Genomic DNA, 18,974 nt, shown 5'->3' on the forward strand with positions numbered 1-18,974 from the left:
TGGCTTTGGAAGTGCCTTTCAACCTGCCAACACCCAAGTGGAGACCCAGATCCGTGTGCATTTAAATGGCCTGGCTGTAGAGAGTGCTCAAGTGGAGACATCCAAGGGATGTGGGGCCATTTAGTTAACATAAATCAGCTCTCTGAGCATGAGTATCTAATGCATTCCTTCGGTTATAAACAGTTTAGTGTCTTGACAGCCAACATCTTCTCACCCCAGCCCTTCCTAGCACAGACCTCCATTTGGATTTGTTTCTACAATCAGGCACTTTGATGATAGCAAGGCATGGTAAGGAGCCTTTCTGAAGAATAATAAGCTATTGTATGTCAGGCCCTTCCTCCTAGAGTGTTTGTGCTCAATGGGTGCAAGCAGACTCTCTCTGCCCTCACTTATTGCTTCCAGTGGGTACTTTGCTAAGTATGTTACATTACTATCTCATTTAATCCTCACCTCCAATTCATGAGGTAGGAACTGCTATTAATCCAGGAAAGAAAACTGAGCCTAGGTAACTTGTCTAAGACCACACAGCTAATAAATGGTAGAGCTGGAATTTGAACTTAGCCTGCTTTCTGAGTCATTGCTTTTAAAAAACCCTGCCATGATTATATTGTTTCCTTTCTAATTTGGATAGTTTGCTGTTGGATTTTTGAGATTTTTCTTGATAGTTTAAATAGCAGTCCCCATGCTGGCAGAACAAGCCTGTGGATCTTCTCAGCCCTCCTCTGGCAGGAGGAAAGTTTGGGTTAGGAATGTGTGTCATCATGGAGGTGGTGTCAGCATGATGGCCTGGTCCCAATCTCAGATTTAGACCAGCGAGAACCAGGGTCCCAGAGTCATGGTTTGCACTCTGCTTCAGGTTTCTCCTGGGAGTGGTTGTGCCAGGGCTTGTGCTTGGCAGGGAATTGTTTGGGTATAAACAGGGATTGGTATATTTAGAAATAATCTCTAGGGATTGTCATATGTGTTTATCTACATGCTCAAGAGATAAAAGTCAGGGAGGTGGATCAGTAAGAAAATACTTGGATTGACATCTAGTTGACACAATGGCTCTTTCCCAGGGATACAGGGCAGCCTGATGCATAGGGCCTATTTTAGAGTCTTTCTTTATCAGTTTGGAATTGTCGCTATCTGCACTGCAGTAAAACAAGACTAGCCTGAGTCTGCCTTCCTTGACTTGAAAAACATCATCACACGGGCTTGCCTTAGTTTTATTTTTTTCCTAACACATGTCGTGGGACTCTATTTTCTCTCCCCAACCCACTGGCAGATGTAACTTTCTGATTCACTGTTTCATTTAGGGCAGACATTTGCAGAGCAATGTCAAGAGGGGGCTGTTTTCACTTTGGATATTACTCATACTTAATGTTTTTGCTTTGAATGTATTCCAAGAGGATACAGTAAATAAAGGAGTATGTATACATCCATGCAGGAGCTCATGGGGGATAAACTACATTTCTTTTCCTCTTTCTTCCCCTCCCCTCCCCTCTTCTCCCTTCTTCTACTGTTCCCTCCCCCCCTCCTTCCTACCTGCTTTCCTTCCTTCCACTATATATTTTTTTACATCAGGTTTATTGATGCATATTTTACATATGGTGAGGTTCACCTTTTATGTATACAGTCCCGTAACACAATAGTCAGGCTATAAATCATTTATAAAGATTCCTCATACCTCATTTATTCAATACTCTCTCCATCCAAGGTCTTTGGCAATCACTGATCTGATTTTGCTTCTTTACATTTTACCTTTTCCAGAATGAATAAATGATAAGTGAAGTTATGTAGTATATAACTGATGTGAGTGAGTGGCAGGCTAGATTTGGCGCATGGGCAAAAGTTTGCCAATCCCTCTTTTAAGGGATCAGCTAGAAATGTATTCTTCTATTTTACATAGCATTTACCCAAGAGAAATAAAAATATATGTCCACATAAGGACCTATAAGAAAATATATAGTAGCCTGATTTCTAATAGCCTCAAACTGGAAATCACCCAAATGTTCTTCTATTGTGAATGGGGAAACATTGTAGAGCATCCATAGAATGGAATACCACTCAATAATGAGGAAGGACTGATTTACTCAACAACATGGATATGCCTCTAAACCTTCTACTGTATATATATATTATTGATTTCAGAGAGGAAGGGTGAGGGAGAGAGAGACAGAAACATCAATGATGAGAGAGTCATCGATTGGTTGTCTCCTGCATGCCCTACACTGGGAATCAAGCCTGCAACTTGGGCATGTGCCCCAACTGGAAATCGAACTGTAACCTCCTGGTTCATAGGTGGACACAACCACTGAGCCATACTGGCCAGGCAAACCTTCCACTATATTTTTAATTCAATCAACAAAACATTTCTCTAAGAGGTAGGAAAGGGCAACAGAGATTATAGCTCTAGCACCATATATTTTGCAGTCATAAAGTTATTTGCCTCTGCCCTTTCTTCCAAGTTTGATTCACATTTATTCTAGAGTCGCATACACTGGTATTGGGATCATTGCTGATTTTTATAAGATGATTCAATTAAAGTGAACTCCTGCTTTATATAATAGGACTTCTTAAGTGGGATATCTGTTAGAAAGGTCCAGGAAACCTGTTCTTGGTACATGCAGCTGCGGTGTCTGAAGGACACAGAGTTGTACGCTACAGTATGTAGTTTTCACTGAAAGGGGAATCAAACTATGGATCCTGATTCCTCCAGTTTGAGGCTGTATATATCAGGCTACTATATATTTTCTTATATGGGCATATAAGGTCCTTACATGGACATATATTTTTATTTCACTTGGCTAAATGCTGTGTAAAATAGAAGAATACATTTCTAGCTGATCCCTTAAAAGAGGGGTTGTCAAACGTTTGCCCATGTGCCAAATCTAGCCTGCCACCCATGGAAGTACTCGCTGGGGAAAGACGACCTATCCTGATCTGGAACAGACTCGGAACTAGGTTTAGGCTATGTGAACTAGCTGAAGTTTAATGTTTTAGCACCGAGGCTGATGGGTGTTCAATAAAACACGAACATGCCAACCACTCAAAGGGTGAATGGACTTAGATTTAGGATGTGTATCTTTTGTGATCAATTGGGAAATTTAATTTAGGTACAGCTAATAGCTGTGTGTGTGTGAGTGTGTGTGTGTGTGTGTGTGTGTGTGTGTGTGTGTGTTAGGTTGGTGAGAGTTTTGCACATTTTGTTTAAATGTGAACAAATTTAAATTTTGTTTAACCTTCTAGGCAAGTGTTTCGTATTGGGGATATATCATATGTAAAAGTGATATTGGGGTTCAGGCTTTGCAATTAATTGTAGATATCTCTTTTATTTCACTTTTCTTCTGCCTTTTTCAGAGAAAGAGGAGATATTTATGTATGGGTAGTCTTAGGTACATAATGTTATATATTATCATTTTTAAAATTTTTATTACTTAAGAGGAAGGAATGCGGTTTTGACTGGAGTGCGTTTAGTTGGGGTTTAGAAATAAAAATAGCCATGATTCATTGACTCTCTAGTGTGGGCTAGTTCTTATATCAGGAACTCCATGTGAATTGTGTAATTTAAGTCTCAAAACAGTCCTGTGTCACAGATAATGTGTACTTTTAACTGCACAACAGAGAAAATAGGTTCAAAATAGCTAAGTCCATGATGAATGAGAGTTATGGCCTCATAAGATTTGGGGGAGCTGGGATGGAGCCATTGCACAAAGCCCAGAACTTTAAAGAGTTTCCTGTTCAAGAAAGGGAGAAAAGCCCTGCTTATTGGTCTGGAAGACAGTAAGGAAGCGTGCTGTCTGTCCTGGGGCTTACCGTCCCACATGTAAGAGAGAAAGACTCTATGTCTGTACCACTCACAGGTATGGAGTTCGACTTCATTGCTATGCACCTTTCACAGGAACTTTAGGAGTTAAAAAATGACATTGAAAACTATATTTTGGACATAAAAAATGTGGCATATTCTGTTAAGGATGAAATTGTGTCCCGTTCCCCAATTTATGTATTGAAGTCCTAAGTGATGGTGTCTGGAGATGGGACCTTTGGGGGATGATTGCGTTTAGATGAGATCATGATGGTGGAGGTCCCATGATGGAATTAGTGCCTTTGTAAGAAAAGACAGTGGAGCGATGTGAGGACTTCTATAAGCCAGGAAGAGAGCTCTTGCCAGAAACCAATCAGGGTGGCTCCTTGATCTCGGACTTCTAGCCTCCAGAATTGTGAGAAGATAAATTTCTTTTGTTTAAGTCACTGAGTCTATTGTATTTTGTTACGGCAGCCCAAGATGACTAAGACATATACAATGGAATGTTAGCCAGCCTTAAAAAGATGGAATCCGGCCATATATTACAACACGGATAAACCTTGAAGACGTTTTGCTAAATGAAATAAGCCAGATACAAAGAGTCAGATACTGCATGGTTCCACTTATACGAGGTACCTAGAGTAGTCAAACCCATAGAAGCAAAAAGTAGAGTGGTGGTTGCCAGGGGCTGGGGGAGGATGTGGAGGGGTTGTTCACTTGGTATAGAGTTTCAGTCATGCAAGATGAAAAGTCCTGGAGGTCTGCTGCATAGCAGTGTGCATATCGTTGGCACTACTGTACTGTACACTTAAAATGGCTAGGATGGTAACTATTATGTAGGCATTTTTTACCACAATAAAAAAACCTAGATGGAGAATAATTAATATGCATATGCTCCTCAGAAATAAACACAAGCAATGCTAAAGCAGAGTTCTACAGTTCAGGGCCCTTCAACACTTTCATAAAACAAGCAATCCTGGCTGAAGAGGAGCTAACAGCAAAAATTATAAATCTCCATGAGGAAGAGCCAATAGATACAGCAGGCATGACGATTAGTACCCCAAGAACTAAAGTAACAGGACAATTTGAGGAGACTATAAAATAATTTGTTTAAAAAGTTAAAAGAGATAAAAAAGAAATAGCATAATAAAAGAATAGTACTCTCTGAAAAAGGAAATTTGAAAAAAAAAAAAAAGGTCCTAATAGTTCTAGAACTGAAAACCACAGCCATTGAAATAAAGAACTTAATGAGTGGGTGAAACATTAGGTAAGAAAGTAGAAGATAAAATCTGTGATTTGAAGTTAAGACCTGATGAAATTGCCCAGAATTTAGCACCGAGAGGTAAAATATTAAATCTATGAAAGAGCAATTGAAAGAATTGAAGGACAGAATGAAAAGTTACAATATATGTCTAAATGGAGTTCCAGGAAATAGTAGAGAATGGTGAAAAAGCATTATTTTATTTATTATTATTATTATTATTATTATTATTATTACTTTAAAAATTTCTTTATTGATTAAGGTATCACATACTTGTCCTCATCCCCCCATTCCCATCCCACACCCCTCCCCACGCATGCCCCCACTCCCCTGTTGTCCTTGACTACTGGTTAGGCTCTTATGTATGCACACAAGTCCTTTGGTTGATCTTTCCCCTTTATCTCCACTCTCCCCTACCCTCCCTCTGAGGTCCGACAGTCTGATCCATGCCTCCTTGTCTCTGGGTCTGTTTTTGTTCATCAGTCTATGTTGTTCATCATTTCCCCTAGATGAGTGAGATCATGTCCTACTAGAAATACACTTATAAGAACAGAAAATGAGACAAGCAATAATGGTTATGCTGAAAGGCAAATGAATCAGTCTGTAGTGAGTTTCTTTCTGGGCCAACAGTTCTTTTGAGACCCAATTTCAATGTCAAACAGTTCCTTATATGTACATGTCAGCAATGATATTTCAGTTCTGGATAGTGGACAAATGGTGGTAATGCAGGTCCGACCCTCTCTGGTTTGGTCCTGGGCAACCTGCAGTGACGCACAGCTGCTGATTGCTAGTATGGCAAGGCGACGTCAGCATCTTCCATCTCTGGACTGCTTCTCTTCTGTCTTCATGGCTGGAGTAGTCCTGTCGATCCCTCTCTGTTGCTGGAATCCACATGGTCTCGGAGTTGTTTTCTGAAAATATACAAACATATTCTCGACCAAAAGTTAATAAAGGAATATTTTCTATAAATATGACTTGGGATCCTTTTTCATTTTTTGCCCAAATGATTTTCCTCTGGCTTGTTTTGACACCATGTGTGTTTTTCATGGGTGTCTTGCTGTTAGCATTACAATTAATTTTCTAAAGTACAAATTTTCTAGATGTAGTTTACTTACAGGATATTTTTCCTTACATGATATTCTTCTATCCCCCCTTTTTTGATTTAAATATTAGGAGGCTTTTGAAAATTTTATAATGTAGTCTTGATAGCTTTTAGAAAAAGCATTATTTTAGAAGATAATGCCAAGAATATCCCAAAATTTAAGAAAGATATTGATTTTTAGATTGTGGCAGCACACTGAATATTGAGTAGGGTAATTAAAAATATAGCTACAGCAAGAGACTCAATGTAGAAAACTGCTAAAATGTTAAAGAAAATGAGAAAACCTTAAAAGAAAGCAGGGAGAAAAGACATCATCTGTCTACAAACAGCAGACTTCATCAACCACAATAGACAGTGGACAATGAAATAATATCTTTGAAGTGCTCAGTGAATATTAAACTAGAATTCTATACAAAGCTAGATTGCCATGCAAGAGTTAGGATGAAAAGACATTTTTCATATCTACAAAGACTGAGAGTACTTACCTTTAAAGCAATCTTTCAGCAAGCAACACATTTAATAAAGACGCTTCCCTCCCTCCCTCCCTCCCTCCCTCCCTCCCTCCCTCCCTCCCTCCCTCCCTCCTTCCTTCCTTCCTTCCTTCCTTCCTTCCTTCCTTCCTTCCTTCCTTCCTTCCTTCCTTTTTTCCTTCCTTCCTTCCTTCCTTCCTTCCTTTCGTAAGACTAAGATTTAAGATTTAGGGTGATTTGAAAATAAGAAGGCTTTAAATATTGAACAACAATAAGGTCGAAGATTAGTGATAGGTGGGGGTGGGTGAAAATATCAGGATTAAGTGCATTCTAAGGTCCTGATATTTTTCAGAGAAATAAGAAAGTATTATTTAAATTATCTCCTAATTTAAAACAAAAAAGAGAAATATCCAGACGTTGATCCTTGGACACCCATCATTATCACTAGAATAACAACCAACATATACTAAATTCTTATTTGTGCCAAGGTATTTCATTTATGTTATTTCATTTGATCGCACAGCAACCACATTAAAATGGTCATGTTCCCATTTTGAGAGGTAAGAAAGCAGGGGGCATATTAACCTTTGTATTCCTATTACTCACATTAATATACTACAGTAGTATGTGTTCAGGAAATGTGGGTGAGCCAAACCGAGCTGAGGTTAAAATGCAGTCAACAGTTTGCCCATGTCACAATATTAGAAAAGTGATAACATCTCTGTTATCCAACCTGTCTAACCTTACAGTCCTTGCTTCTCTGTGGTGCTCTGCCCTCATTATTTACTTCTCTGGGTAAGTGACTTCCTGTAAACCGCTGCCTCACTTTCCCCCTCTCATGCATTCTTTGGTCTCCTGTGTGACGTGTCCATTCAGACGTGATGTCCTCGCTTTGTTTTCACCCTGTGTCACACAGATGAACAGAGCCTCTTGATCTTTGTTTTGTTTTCACAAGCCTGTCTCTCCCGGTTTCTGTGTGGTACTCAGACAACATTGCTAGCACTGTGTTGCTAGGATATGCAATAATAATCATAGCATTTAGAGCATGTGCCCTCTCTCTTCCCCCCTGCACACACCTGCCTTTACCATCTGTTCAGGATGCCCGCTACTGCTGCTTCAGTACTTTGACCCTGTGCCTCACGGTGGATCCCAAACCTTGGATTTCTTTAATCAGTGAATTACCAGTGAGAAAACCAGCACCTGGGGTTGCTAAGCTACCCTGGACCCTGTTCTAGTCACACACTAGAGAATCTATCTAATCTCAAACTAACTGGTTAAATCTGTGAGATAACTTTGTTGTTGTTTGCCTCTTGGTCTGTTTAATCAAGGATTGTACTATTTGGTTTCCTGAATTGCTTTCAGGCTAAAACAGTCAGGTGGTCCCACATCATAGAATGGGGTTGTGCATAGAATGAAAGGGGAACTCTGAATGTATTTAGGTTCCCATTACTGGCTTCTCACACAGTGTCCATCATCTTTTAGAGCAGTGGTTCTCAACCTTTCTAATGCCGCGACCCTTTAATACCATTCCTCATGTTGTGGTGACCCCCAAACATAAAATTATTTTCGTTGCTACTTCATAACTAACTTTGCTACTGCTATGAATCGTAATGTAAATATCTGTGTTTTCCGATGGTCTTAAGCGACCCTGCTAGCGGTTCTCAACCTGTGGGTCGCAACCCACAGGTTGAGAACCGCTGCTGTAGAGCCTAACACCATCGGAAAACACAGATATTTACATTACGATTCTTAACAGTAGCAAAATTACAGTTATGAAGTAGCAACAAAAATAATTTTATGGTTGGGGGTCACCACAACATAAGGAACTGTATTAAAGGGTCGCGGCATTAGAAAGGTTGAGAACCACTGCTTTAGAGGATCTTTTTTTTTCTTCATTCCTTCCTTTTCCTTTTGGTGCATTTGGATAGACCTAACATCAAATCCGTCTCAGGGGTTTACACTGCCAGAATTAGCAGGCCTGGTGGACAGATGGTATCTTGAAGGCAAACAAAGGCTCTTGGTTTGCTGCTGATGGAGGCTGTGGGCTCCTCTGATCTCTCTGCTTTCCCCCAAAAAGGCCCTGACTGTAGGTCCCATCAGTACCCGTTGTTGAGGCCCGTGTGCTGTTGTTTTGTGGTTAAGACAAAGCATTCCAGTTTCCAGGGTGGCCAGAGGATCAGGTTATACCTTTCTTAGGGAGACATCTTGAGGCAGATGGGAATAGCATCTCCCTTGCAGTTGGAGTTGCTGAGTTCCTGACTCCATGTCAAATGTGGCCTTGGGAAAGCCTTTGATTCTTAGTTTCTTTAACCATAAATTCAGGGTTGTAAAGAGAGTTGAGTGAAATGATAACATGAGAAAATGCTTTGTGAACCTTAAAATACAGTACAAATATAAGGCATTATTAATCTTAGTGCTTGGAGAATGGATTGTAGGAGTTAATGGCCCTTGCTGTACCATATTTCAGTGCCAGGAATGATGAGAGCTGTCAATAAATATTGATTAATGATGAGGTAGAGAAGCTGTTGGACTCAGTGTGGAAGCCAGGGCTTTATATATTAAATGCATGCATCTATTCAATCATTCATTGAGCAAATATTTATTGAGTGCCTACTAAATGCCGTGCACTGGGAATACAAGTGAACAAGACAAATTGAATCATGATTAATGTTTTCTCACGAAATTAGAAATATATGGTATGTTTTTATCTAGAAAGTTAAGTTTATTTAATATAGGGTGGGACAAAAATAGCTTTACAGTTGTTCATATGGAAAATAATACAATAACTAATAATACAAGAATAACTCTGTTTCGCATACTCACAACTATAAACCTACTTTTGCCCAATCCTGTATAAAGAATTGTCCTTTATGCTGATAATATGTCTGCCATGCTCTTTAGTGTTAAATGTCATATTTTGTGATATGGTAATGATAGTGGATGGTAGTTGATTTTTAAAAATAATTTCACATAGTAAATTAAAAAGAGATGTTACTGGTCCTTGAAATCCAAAAGCTTGGAAACTATTGCAGCCCAACCTCCCACACAATGAAGAACTGTCTTTAGCATTCCCACCAGGTAGGCATAGCATTTCTACTTCGATAATTCTAGGGAAGGGGACCTCACTAACTTCACAGAACAGCTATTCCATTCCAGTTTTGAATAGCCTTTATCTTCTGAAATAAGATAAAGTTGAAATCTGACATCCTATAACTTCTGCCCATTCATCTTACTCCTTCTATCTGGAGCAAACAAAATGCATTTTTACTCCATATGATTTAACCATCCAGATTTTTGAAGCAAGCCATTTTTAAACATGTTTTCCAGCATTCTTGTCCCGACTTTTTTGAAATCCTCACCTGAGGATATGTTATTTTTTAAATTGATTTGAGAGAGAGAGAGAGAGAGAGAGAGAGAGAGAGAGAGAGAGAGAGAGAGACATTGGTGTGGGAGAGAAACATTGATTGGTTGCCTCCCATATGCACTGATTGGGATCAACCCGAAACCTAGGTATGTGCCCTGACTGGGAATTGAAGCCACAACCTTTTTAGTGTATGGGACGATGCTCCAACCAACTAAGCCACCTGGCCAGGGCCCCACATTCTTTACCCATTTCTCCTATATCTTCATTCTTCCTTCTTCACCCTCTTCCAGTTACCTGCCATGTTGCCAGTGTCCCTCTTGGAGCCTGCTGCTTAGAGGGACACAGGCTTTATCTGCAGACTAACCTATGCTGAATGCTCAGCCTGCTGCTTCCCTTAGTCTGGGCTCTGAATGCAGATTAAGGGAGTAAAGATTGCATTTGCCTTTTTGGCAGCTGTGCTGTATTGTTGACTCATATTGAGTTTCAGTCTACTAAATCCTCTGGGGTCTTTGTCATATAAATTGCTGATAAGCCAGGGTTCCTCCTACATTATGTTTAGGCAGTGATATTTTTTCATCTAAGTGCAGTACTTTAGATTCATGGCTATTATATTTCATCTTGTCAGTTTGGACCATAGTTTCAGCGTATTGAGGTCATTTGAATCCTGATGCAACCTTCCAACTTATTAACAATTTCTCCCAGATTTGTGTCAGTAGCATATTTGACAAATTTGTCTTCATCCAGATTTTTAATTCAGTGTTAAAAAACTGGAGCCAAAGACAGAACCCAGGTTCACATCAGTAGAGACCTTCCAAGTTTAGATACATTTGTATCTAAATGCATCTCTACGTGCATCAATCATCAATGCATCCATCTATCAGCAGCTACAGGTCCACCTAAGTGTATTTATTATCCACCCTGGTGATGTGAATTCTGTTTGTGACTCTTCCACTTATCTTTCCTTTTTTAAAAAATATATTTTTTATTGATTTCAGAGAGGAAGGGAGAGAGATAGATGGAAACATCAATGATGAGAGAGAATCATTGATTGGCTGCCTCCTGCATGCCCCCTACTGGGGAGGATTGAGCCCACAACCTTGGCATGTGCCTTTGGCCAGAATCGAACCTGGGACCCTTTAGTCCTCAGGCCGAAGCTCTATCCACTGAGCCAAACCCATTAGGGCTCCACTTATCTTTCTTTATAGGCAATGTCAACCATGCCCATTATTGAACCCGCCATTGGTATGATTATAACTTCCAAATTTACTTTTTCAGCCCACATATCTGTCTCAAGTTCACATTTTTATTTTTTCTACTGGAAATCTTTAGAATGTTTCAAGTGTCTCAAAATTAATTTGTTTGTCTGCCCCTAAAACCTTTTTGTCTTTCTGTGATCACTATTTCAGTGATGGCACTACCATGTTGGTTAATTCAGATGCCTGGGAGCCATTCTCAGTGTCTTTGTTTTCTTCCCATTCCATAGCTAATTTTGTTAGTTGGTCTTACAAAATTTCCTTCCTTAATATTTCATAATCCACCCCTCACACTCTAATGTGCTTATATGATTATAAGAGCCTCTGACTAGATTCTCTATACCTGGTCTTAGTCCTTTTAGTTCATCCCCTACGATGTCACCAGAAAGCAAAAGCACAAATCATTTTATGGCATTGTACCTCTTTGAAACCTTCACTGGCTCCCTGTTGACTGTAAATGGTGGCTGGTCCTTCCTGGTCTGCCCTTGACTTGTCTTACTGACTTAATCTCTTCTCCCCTCTACTAACACTACACTTTAGGTATACTATCCACTGCTGGTTCCCAAGCGCAGGGCATTCATTTGTACTTTGCACAAGCTGCTCCCTGTACCAGGAATGTCTTTTCACTCTTTCCAGTCAACTCATTTCTACTCCTTTTCCAGAACTCAGATAAAGCCTGCTCTGCTCTGGGACTCTTTCCCTGTCAGCTCCAGACTGAGTTAGGAGTTCCTTTTCTGAGCTGCCATGACACTCTAGGCCAGCGGTCGCAACCTGGTGGTCCGCAGACCACTGATGGTCCATGAGGTCCGAAAGGTTGGTGACCGCTGCTCTAGGCATACCCACTAGATACCTTGTCACATGTGGAATGACAACTTGTCTACATCTTCCACTTGGCTGGGGCCCTTTAGGTAGTTACTGTGTTCTCTTTGCCCCTGTAACCACAACTCCTAGCACAGGCTTAGTGTATAACAGGCACTCGGGGTTTGCTGAACAAAGGGGTGGATGGGTGGCTTGACAAATCACTTCCCGTTTTATCTGGACTATTAATTTCCCTGATCAGCAGTGCATTATGATTCTGTGTCTATGGCGTCCATTTGATTCTCTTCTATGGCCTTATAATTCTATTTAAAAAATAAAAGAGGTACGTTGGTATCGATTAGGTTTTTTCCTCCACAGGTGTTCCAAATCATCTGATTTCTCATCCATTCTAGGAGTGTTAGACTCCCTTTTTACTGCTTAGCACATGTTTGTTTCTTGGGCCCTGTATTAGTAAGGGAAGGCTGTCACCCATAACAGGCAGCCCCAAATCTCACTGGTTTGATACAATTAAAGTTTATTTTTCAGTTGTCGCAATGCAGGTATTCCTCATCAAGTGGCTTTCCACAGGAGGCTCAGTGACCCAGGTTGCTCTCATTCTGTGGCTGTGCACTCTTAGATCTTCAGAGTCTTCTCTCTTCGGCTGATGTCTGGGGAAAGAGAGAGGATTACAGATGGGAGAGCAGAAACACTGTGTGGGAGGTTCTCCCAGGCCAGAACTGGATGTAGCACCAGTCACTTCTGTTCACATTTCATTGACCAGAGCTTAGTCATAAGACCATGTCCAACTGCCAGGGTGGCTGGAAAATGTGGGCTGGCTGTGACCCCAGGAGGAGAGAAGGAACAGATAATTGTGAGCATTAGCAGTTTCTGCCTTTGCACTCAGTCTTAGGTCCTGACCTTGTGTGTCCCAGGCTGGGTTCCAAAGCCTTTCTCATCCAGGGCTTTTTCTGTGCTCCAACCCCTTTGATCTTCTATCTCCCAACCTGAGTTGTTGTTCCTTGCTCAAACCCTTTTGTCACTTGTTATCTAACTCCACTTCACTTGCTTTTGGCTGGATTTGACTCCTCATCTCTCCAGTTTTGCTAGCAATCCTCCTTGCCTTGCTCATGTGTCTGGGACTGGGCCACCTCATCCTTGGTACCCGCCTGCCATCGATTGTGTGCTCCTTGGATGAGAGCCCACCTTAGTCCAAGTACCAACATAACAGAGGAGAATCCTTTCAACATGTCCAGTGCTTTGAAGTCCTTCCTATGAGTAGTAGTGGGTATGGATTGGAACTCTACTTCTAATTAGAAAATGTAAAGAGTTGCAGTAAGAGCCATAAAATATAAGGCACTGGGAAATACAGCTTTGGAAAGCCAAAAAAATCAGTGCTGTGCATCTTGAAGGGGACAAGTCCAAAGGGAAGAGCCTATCTTTATATATATATATATATATATATATATATATATATACACACACTAGAGGCCTGGTGCACGAAATTTGTTCACTGGGCGGGGGGGCTCAGCCCAGCCTGCACCCTCTCGCAATCCGGGACCCCTCCGGGGATGTCCGACTGCCAGTTTATTGCGGGATCAGGCCTAAACTGGCAGTCGGACATCCCTCTCGCAATCCGGGACCACTGGCTCCTAACCGCTTGCCTGCCTGCCTGATTGCCCCTAACCACTCTACATGCCTGCCTTATCACCCCTAACCACTTGCCTGCCTGCCTGATCACCCCCAACCACTTGACTGCCTGCCTGATCGCCTCTAACCGCTTGCCTGCCTGCCTTCCTGATCACCCCTAACAAATCTACCTGCCTGCCTGATCACCCCTAACTGCTCACCTGCCTGCCTGATGGCCCCTAACTGCCTCTGCCTGCCTGCCTAATTGTCCCTAACTGCTCTCCTGCCTGCCTAATTGCCCCTAACAGCTTGTCTGCCTGCCTGATTGACCCTAACCACTCTGCCTGCCTGCCCGATCTCCCCTAACTGCTTGCCTACCTGCCTGATCACCCCTAACCGCCTCTGCCTTGACCCCCACTGCAGAGGCTTCGTTTGGAAGGATGTCCGAAAGGTCATTTGGCTGTCCATTCTGATTAGCATATTACGCTTTTATTATTATAGATATATAAAAAGTTGGTTTAAAAATTGTTTTAAAAGTGATGGTGCTAGAGTAGATATTCTTTTGTTACACTAAAAAAGAAGGAAATATTTCACATTTTAGTGTGGGATTTTTAAGTAATGAAGAAAGAATTAATGAATTCCAGAATTTTTGGATCTGGGGGTGGGTTCCTTAGAGAGGTTAAGTCATGTGTTTTCCTGGAAACTCCTGTGAGTGGGTGAGCCCATTCCAGGTGCCTTAGAAGTGACCTGCTGGGTGGCAGGAGGTGGATGAGCCAGCTCAAAATCTTTTCCCGTTCTGTGATTCTAAAAAAGAGAGAGAATAAAAACACACACACACACACACAAAAAAGGCTGGGTGGTCTGCTTTTGGCTCATACCTCTTTTGAGAGATGCTAATATTTAAAGTATTTGTTTCTGGGTAATATTTCCCAATGATTTAATCAGTGGAAGGGGTATTGTCTTGTAAGATTTCAAGAACTATGATGCCTGAATTCCATTACCTATTTCACTCTGTAGGTCACCCACTTGGGCAGGTCACTTCTCCATTTGTTTGGTGGTCTGATAATCTAATAAGTGGAGATGGGATGGGATGGGATGAATTTTCAGGAGTTTTGGGTGAGAAGTAATTCATGTTTGTAACATGCTTTAGAATACATAAGTAAAATATCTTATGTAATTATAGTTTTACTAGAGGCCCATTGCACAAAATTTGTGCCTGAGTTGGGGGGGGGGGGGAGTGTGTCCCTCAGCCCAGCCTGCATGCTCTCCAATCTGGAACCCCTCAAGGGATGTCTGACTGCCCGTTTAGGCCTGATCCCAACGTCCAACAGCCCAATGGGATCGGGCCTAAATGGGCAGTCAGACATCCCTCTCACAGTCCAGGACTGCTGGCTCCCAACCGCTCACCTGCCTGCCTGCCTGATTGCCCCTAACTGCTTCTGCCTGCCAGCCTGATCACCCCCTAACCACTCCCCTGCCAGCCTGATTGATGCCTAACTGCTGGCCTGATTGCCCCTAACTGCCCTCCCCTGCCAGCCTGGTCACCCCTAACTGCCCTCCCCTGCTGGCCTGGTTACTGCTAATTGCCCTCTGTTGCCAGCCTGATTGCCCCCAACTTCCCTCCCCTGCAGGCCTGGTCCCTCCCAACTGCCCTCCCCTGCAGGCCTGGTCCCCCCAAAACTGCCCTCCCCTGCAGGCCTGGTCCCCCCAAAACTGCCCTCCCCTGCAGGCCTGGTCCCCCACCAACTGCCCTCCCCTGTAGGCCTGGGTCCCCCCCAATTGTCCTCCCCTGCAGGCCTGGTCTCCCACAACTGCCCTCCCCTGCAGGTCTGGTCGCTCCCAACTGCCCTCCCCTGCAGGCCTTGTTGCCCCTAACTGCCCTCCCTTGCTGGCCTGGTACCTCCAACTGCCCACCCATGCAGGCCTGGAACCCCCCAACTGCCCTTCCCTGCAGGCCTGGTCACCCCTAACTGCCCTCCCTTGCTGGCTTGGTTGCCCCCAGCTGCCCTCCCCTGCAGGCCTGGAACCCCCAACTGCCCTCCCCTGCAGGCCTGGTCGCTCCCAATTGCCCTCCCCTGCAGGCCTTGTTGCCCCTAACTGCCCTCCCCTACCAGCTCGGTCACCCCTAACTGCCCTCCCCTGCAGGCCTGGTCACCCCCAACTGCTCTCCCCTGAAGGCCTTGTCCCTCCCAACTGCCCTCCCCTGCAGGCCTGGTCAGCCCTAACTGCCCTCCCCTGCTGGCCTGGTCGCCCCCAACTGCCCTTCCCTGCAGGCCTGATTGCCTCCAACTGCCCTCCCTTGCAGGCCTGGTCCCTCCCAATTGCCCTCCACTGCTGGCCTGATCACCCACAACTGCCCTCCCCTGCTGGCCATCTTGTGGCGGCCATCTTGTGTCCACATGGCGACGGCCATCTTGTGTATTGGAGTGATGGTCAATTTGCATATTACCTCTTTATTATATAGGATTATTATATAGGATTAGGTGCACTTCTCTACGTTTTGGTTCTTTGGGTCTTGCCTTGAGATGTGCAGTTTTTTGAAAATACTATATTTATAAATAGCTCCTTAAACTTATGTGCCTCTCCTAGTGAGGCCTGAAATAGTACCCTGTGTTGGGGAGGAGGCTGGAAGCTAACAACTTCAGGCCATGGATCTAACTGTAGAGGTTGTGAGTGAACAAAGCATATGTTCTGCAGTCAAGCCTGCTTGGTTTGAACTGGTGGCGTTGTACAAGTTAATTAGTTCCTCTGTGCGTCAGTCTTTTCATATGTGAAATGGGCATAATAATGTTTACCTTGTGGGAATGCTGAGAGGATTAAGTAAATCAATTATGTAAAATTGTGATAACAGGATCTGGTCCGTAGTAAATGCTCTGTAAATATTACTATTATTTTTAAGCAAAATTTTCAGAAAGGTGCCCTTGTCTCATTTTCTCTTTTATTGCTAAAAAGGGCCCCTCCCATACATTGCAAGGGCCCCAGGACTGACTTTATGCTTACAGAGAATAGGAGAAAGCTCTTTCCACTTAAGTTATGTCAGTAGATGACCATCAACACACAGTAACCAGTGTAACCAGTTTAGTTGAAGTGGTTATTGTATGTAATCATACCACGAGGCAATAGCAGAGAACTCCACTGCATGAGACAAACCTAGGAGCATGCCCTCTGTTGATATTCTTAAATGAATCAAAGAGTTGCTCAGTGGGTGATGAGGGTTTCCAAACCCATGTTTTTACTTCTGTGGGGTCTGTGGGGCTTTGAGACTTTGTATTTCAGTCTTAACCAAATCCAAGCTGTTCCCATTCCTGGTGAATCATTCCGCCTTTACCTGTGACTTTGTTCTTGAGTGATTTCACCTGTTTCTTGCCATATGGGAAAGGCGGGGGTGGGTGGTATAGAAAATTCATATTCTATGAGGATGTATAGCAGGGGTGGGGAACCTTTTTTCTTCCAAGGGCCATTGGATATTTATAACATCATTCTTGGGCCATACAAAATTATCGACTTAAAAATGAGCCGCATATATTTGGTCAAACATTTAATTAACTCACCCCTAATGCCTTGGAAGGGCCAGACCAAATGATTTCACTGGTCTTATATAGCCCACGGGCCAAATGTTCCCCACCCCTGATATAGAGAATAACTATACTGTGCTTACCACAGTCTGGCCTCTTCTGTAAGCCCAGACCCACCCATCCCTGTCTCCTTGATGCTGAACCTGATGCCCCTGGCCTTGGGGTAACTCTTGGAGGGGGTGTTGAATAAGCACCACTTTGGAAGAATAGGATTAATTTGCAGGAGGCTAAAGCCACACTCTTGGAAAATTAAATTCAACAGTTGTTCATCGAGCACCTCTTATGTGTAGAGTACTATCCTGGGTGCTGTGTGAGGTACTTGGGGTATCAGGCTTGCCTCCTGTGCTCTGTGAGCTCCTGATCTCCTGGGAGAGACAAACCCATCAATAAATCAGATTGTGGTGGTGCAGGAGTGAAGGCTTAGAAACAGGAATGACCACACATGCCAGGCTGAGAAACATTGGGGCCCCAGTTGGCTCATACACTCAGAAACTTTTTATTATTTTTGTTTGTTTTATTGTGGTAAAAACACATAACAAAATTTGCCATCTTCACCACCTTTAAGTGAAGAGTTCAGTAGTGTTAAGTATATTCACACTGCTGTGAAACAGATCTTCAGCACTTTATTATCTTGAAAAATGGAAACTGTGCCTATTAAACAACAACTCCCCTTTCCCCACCCCTGGTAACCATTTTTCTATTTTATTTTACTTTTTGTTCCTCATATAAAATGCTGGGTATATTAGTTTCCTATTGATGCTATAACAAAGTATCACAAATTTGGAGGCTTAAAAATATATATAGTTCTGGAGATCAGAGGTCTAAAGTGGGTCCACAGGGCTGTATTCCTTCTGGAGGCTGTAGGGGAAGAATCTGTTTGCCTTCTCCAGATTCTAGAGGCTGCCTACATTCCTTGGCTCATGGACACTTCCTCTATCTGCAGAGCCAGCCATGTGGCATCTTCTCTTCCTCTCCTTCTCTCTTAGTAGAGCCTCGATGCACGAATTCATGCATGGGTGGGATCCCTAGGCCTGGCCAGTGATCAGGGCCGATGGGGGCTGTCTCGCCCAGTCCAGATTGGGGCGAGGCTGATCAGGGCCTGCTGGCTGGGGGGAGGGGTGGGGGAGATTGGCTGGCCCACTGGGGGAAGGGACTGCAGGAAGTTGGCAGGCTGGCCAGGGGGAGGGACTGTGTGTGTGTGTGTGTGTGTGTGTGTGTGTATATATATATATATATATATATATATATATATATATATATATATCCTTGTTCACCATTTCCAGGGATTAGACATGGACATCTTGGGGGGGGTGGGTGGTGTCATTATTCAGCCTACTAAACTGGGACCCTGCTAGGTAAAAGCAGTGGTTAGAACAGTTTTTGTAGCTCAGTAACTTTTTCTGTGTTTTCAGTAACTTTTTCTGTGTTTTCAGCCTTTAACCTGGGCTAGTAGAAACAGCATATAGGAACCTGGAGGCTTGGGCTCAAGTTTTGGCTTGACCTGGACTTGGCTGTAGAAACTAGGGCAAGCAGCTTGCTTTCTCTGAGCCTGAGTGTCCTCACTTCTGGAAGGAGATGCTTGGGTCTCTAGACTGCCATGGCTGAGTCTGTTTTTCTTCCTAATCCAGCTCATTTGTCCTTTCATTTTCTCATGCTGCTTTCTTCCATCAGCTCATGGAGAGACCAGTGCTGTCCTGAAGGGGGGCAAGAGGACAGGTATGTGAGGCTTTGTGAAAAT

General features: G+C 43.0%; 1 protein-coding gene across 3 annotated transcripts in view; it reads left to right on the plus strand.

Moving 5' to 3' along the window:
• Nucleotides 1-18,974, plus strand: part of CACNA1C (calcium voltage-gated channel subunit alpha1 C) — a 590,813-nt gene that overhangs the window by 24,651 nt on the left and 547,188 nt on the right. The gene's annotated exons all lie outside the window — the stretch shown is intronic.

This window comes from Cnephaeus nilssonii (genome assembly GCF_951640355.1).
Source record: "Cnephaeus nilssonii genome assembly, chromosome: 6".
NCBI lineage: Eukaryota > Metazoa > Chordata > Mammalia > Chiroptera > Vespertilionidae > Cnephaeus > Cnephaeus nilssonii.